The following is a 5,253-nucleotide window of genomic DNA, read 5'->3' on the forward strand; positions in this document are numbered from 1 at the left end:
ATATATATATACACCATAACCAAAGTGGCATTTGATGATGTCCGTGGTGAAACATTGTAATGAACAATGACATAGTTAATGGGGGGGTGTCTCTCCCACATGTCACAATCACCGGCACCTCCAACCTCACAGCAACTCTGACGGGGGACACCCTCTGGCAGGTTCTCCTATTAAACTAATGTCCCTGAGTGATCCATAACGACTGCTTTCTGTAAGAAGTTTGAGAAGCTACATGTGTCAGTTACCCGAGAGAATAACTGATACCTGTGAATGTGGCTTGTGATGAAGCTATTTTATTTCTACATTACTACCATCTGCTCGATTTGAACATGATGTCATATCGTGCAATGTTGGCGATAAAAAAAAATATTTGTGTACCCGCCCCGAGATTCAGATCCACTCCAGAATTTAATGGACTTGTCCTTAGCCCATGCTAGACCCTTCCTCCAAGTTTCATTAAAATTGTTCTGGTAGTTTTTCTGTTATCCTGCAGACAAACAGAAAAACGGACAAACAGGCAAACAAACAAACCATACCGAAAAACATACCTTCCTTGGGGGGGGTGAAGATTGAGAAGAAACACTAACGAGCAATAACGAGGGCCAGTCCCATGCAGGCACCAAAAAGCACAGTGGTACGCTGCCTAAAGCTGGATCAAGTCCTCAGCCAGAGGAAAAAACATTGGAGCAATGTTCAGGATGGGGCGGTTTTGTGTACTGTAGCTCAGTGCACAGAAAATCACACTAACAATGCTGGGAATATGGCTCTGATGTCCTGTGGGGCATCAAAACCCCAACGCCCTGGCATGAAAATAAAGGATTTTGTAAGGTGCTATGGATAAAAGATACACACCAAAACAGGAGATTGTGTTCCCAAAGAGATGTAACAATGTGTAACAATGCACCCCTATTTAACCCATTGCTATCTGTCCATTGCCAAATGTATAAGAGAGACTTTTTAGCAATATCCAGTTGCTAATAATTTCCCTGTAGAGCTGTTGAGCGTGTGCAGAGGTTAGTACAGGGAGGCAGCTGAGCTCATAGAGGAAAGGCAGACTAAAGTACCTCACAAACTATACAGCAGTTGCCTCACTGGCCTTCAGTCCCCATTTAAGATTAATTTGTCAGGGGCTTTTAGTTGGTTTTTTAGCTGGGCTTACAATGTTTTGCTTGGAAAAACAGCAGCTGCTGCAGGCCCCCCAAAAGAGTGTCAAGTGGCACTTTGAAAAGTGAGGCTAACCAGAGACCTACTGTAGCGAGATAGGTAACTGCATTTGATATTGTTTTTGTTAGGCTTTGACACAATGCTAAGTACTCCCTGAGAGTCTCAGGGTCCCAAGAAAAAGTGTTAAGCGCTGTGCAAAAGACAGAAACTACAGAGAATTTTTCTCTTTGATGTATGTATATATGCTCAGTCCATTAAAGATAATGTCTTGGGTGGCATTTATTTTGGACTATTTTCTAAATGAGGCAGCAATTTGTCATTTGCAGAGTAGCTGCTAACAATGGCTGGTAAGAAGAACTACAAAGCTGCAAGCAGCTTTGACAGGCCCTCACACCCCCACTGCCTTGTTGCCGAACATCGACCGTTAGACATGGGCCTCATTTTTGATGTGTTTTGGACTCTGCACAAAGGAGTTCAATGTCACGTCATGTGTCCATGGTGGCGCTAGAGAACACCCACTAATTACACATTAGGCCCAGGTATATCAAGGGCAGACCACTCATGTAGATCAAATAATGACTGTCACAAAAGGCTTTCTTCCTTATACTAGTAAGTGGTACGATAACTTTAACCCCTAATTGGCATGTAGACATCTTGAGGCCAGGACTAAAATTTGGGGAAGACCGGACAATGTACAATCAAGTTACAACATCTTTCTGTTTGAAGCCAAAACCTCAAAATTCATTGTACCACCTAAACAAAAACATTTTATAACTTTTCATTGTTGAGGTGTTTACAGTATGTGGACCCGAAGTCTAGCAGATCTGATTATATCTGTAGGAGGAGTTTGTTCAAGCTCATGTTTATGCAAAAAAAAAAAAAAACTAAATTCAAAACGGCTGACTTCGTATTGGGTTTAGGGTATGGCACCAAGAAGCCTTTTTGTACAGTAGATCTACATGTGATACACATATCTATCAAATTTCATACATCTAGGTGAAATGCACTGCAAGGGCTTTTGCCACACCCAATCCTGTGATCCATATCAGATTATAATTTTCCCCACTTCCAACATTGGTGCCAATTTTTGTGAGCTTTCAAGTATCCCAAGACTCACAGAAATGCTTTGCAAAAGAAGGGAAATAATAATCTGTTTTAAAAAAACCCCAATAAATTAACAACTCCGGTGCCATTGGTCCCTGGCACCCTCAGAACTCGGGCCCTAATGACAAATCCTAAATGTTTGAGGCAAACTGTTATGGTTTGTAGAGATATACGCGATGTTTACTGTATGCATTTTTGGCAGGAAAGCAAAAACTCTGAGGCACTGAGGTCTGGCGTTAAAACAAACTACTGACTACACATCCATATGATTAGTAGAGACATTTTTCATTTAGTACAGACAACTGTGCACCAAAGTTTTCAACAAGGAAGTTTGACGTTTGTCCGAAAATGTTATTTTTACATCTTGACAGAGGTGCTGCAGAAACAGAAACCAAACACGTATCACAGTGTTCAACAAAGAGAAGCAGGCACATGTAAAAATAACTCTGGCAGAAACAAGTAGTTCAAGGGGAGAATAATAATGGTGGAAAAGATGGAAAGTCAAGCAAGTCATATGTGAAAGTTTCCTTCCTCACCTCTATTCAGCACAACCACTTGGGGTGATCGCCTGCTGAATTCATGCTCAGTCAACTTTGGATCGGCAGTCACGTCCGTCCTTTAAAAACCAGCACGCCAAACATGGCTATCAGCTTTCCTTCAGCTGCTGTCTATCAATGTCATACTGGATCAACAATGCAGAACCCTTTCTGACTCTCTGCTCCCCTGCTGCACAGCTACAACCCCTCCACCTCTACACCCCGTCTCTCTCTACACAGGCTTGGAGTATTGTCAAGGGCAGGTTGTGAACTCAGGTGCAGTGTAGTTGACTTATTTATATATATGTGTAACAGGCGCACAGATCAATATGAGTATTCTGCTGCAAAATAAGGCTGGACTGTCAAGAGACAGATTAGGGCTGACACAGCTTGGCGTCGCTCAGGTACCCCTTCTCACTTGACCTGTTGTAGGCCCACGATTGATCATGCACGCACAGCGCACACACGCGCACACGCCATGAAAACACACACACACACACACACACACACACACACACACACACACACACACACACACACACACACACACACACACAATAATTAAAAGAAAACTTGAGTATATCTTTGCAATACAAAGCACTACTAAAGAAAATATGCATGTACACACAGCACAAAGGGTTTGCTGACAAATAATGCTTGGCAGTTAATGGAGTACATGTAGCTAAAACTTATACAATCTAATGAAGCAGCCTTGCAATAAATCCTAACATGGTGAAGGTTATAATCAGTTTTTTATTGTCATTTTTGCGACTGTTTGTTGTGCTGTTGAACTGTGTTGCATTACAAGTTTAGAAGTAGTTTGGATCAAGTCACAGATTTATATTAAAAATTTGAATTTATTTTTGTATAATGATATTATAATAACTCAAAACTAACATCTAAAAATGGCAATTAATTCAGATCAACACAGCTTTAAAACTGAGCTGACATACACTATATAGTACAAACAATAACCAAGAGATGGACTTTTTTTCATATCCAGCTTAAGAGACACTCTCTTCCTTCCAGGAATATCTGGCATATAATTTAAATGAGATTCAAATCAAACAACCTCACACCTTCTATAAGTCAGCACGAAGCATGTTATTCTGCTCTAACAATGTAGGCCTTGTCATATAGAAAGTGAAAACTGATTGCGTTTGCCCACTTTGAAGGCAGCTCAGTCAGCTTAACCGGCGCAGGCATGACAAACACAAATTTCCTGACACTTGAGCGTACGGTTAATTTATTTATACTCCTGCAAGAGATACGACATTCTGATGAGCTCTTCACATTCTCCCCTTTCCAAACTTTGCCCCCCTCGACACCCCAAAAAATCCAGATACACAGTACTTTTCACAAAACATTTTCTTCACTGTCTTGATATGAAAATATAATCAATTTGCTCTGACCTTGACCCGCCTGTCTTGCTACTTTTTGAGCAACAGTGGAATGCAAAAAAAAAAAAAAAAACCTAATTAAAAGATAGCCTGAGCCATTAATTTCTCTCTACAATGCAGACTTTTCAAATGTGAGCGCTACATCTTTGAAGAAAAGTAAAGAATGGCAACAATCAGCGGCGCTGAAATTCATTTTCCTGCTGTAATCATGCATTAATCACAAAGGTTCAAAGCATTTAACAGGTTTACTCTAACACTCTTTTGAGGTTTAAAAATAAAGACATCAGCAGCTGAAACTATAGTATTTGTCTTGTTTTTTGGACGCAGAATATCATCAACAGCGCAGGTAATATTAGCAACATTTATTTATGATGATTATTTCATCAACATGTCAGTATAGAGAGTATCTCCAACCTTTAGGAGTCCAGCTACAGTAGAGCTGCAAGGATTAATCCATTAGTTGTAATCTAGTAAACTAATCGCACACTATTTTGATACTAGATCTCATGAGGCCGGGACTCTTATGAAACCTGTAAAGTTCTGGGCAGACTGGACAATGTGTATTTGAATTACAACAACTTCCTCAAAATTCGCTGCACTGCCACAGGCATGCTGTGCAGCCTTAACACAGAAGTTAGATCATTTTTTGTTATTAAGGTGTTTACAGTGCCCGATGTGAAGTCGCGAGGTGTTCTTTCATGTACAGCACATGTACACATTGGCCTAAATTCAATTGGGTTTAGGTTTTGGCAACAAGAGGCTTTTTTGTAGATCTGCATGCCTATCACATTTATTTCATCAAGGTGAAACGTACTGTGAGGGCTATAATCGATAAACAATTAATCGGTTAGGGTATTTTTTTGAAGAAAAGGTCTAAATTCTTAGATTCCAGAGTTCTTTACTACTCTATGACAGTAAACTAAATATCTTTGGATTGTGAACAAAACAAGACATTCAAGGGACGTCATCTTGGGCTTTTGGAAAACATAGATTTAAAATTTTCACAAACAAAGAAAAATGACAACTCTTTACTTGCAGCCCTAAATCAA

The sequence above is a fragment of the Pagrus pagrus genome, assembly GCF_965226575.1.
Source record: "Pagrus pagrus genome assembly, chromosome: 6".
In the NCBI taxonomy this organism is placed as follows: Eukaryota; Metazoa; Chordata; class Actinopteri; order Spariformes; family Sparidae; genus Pagrus; species Pagrus pagrus.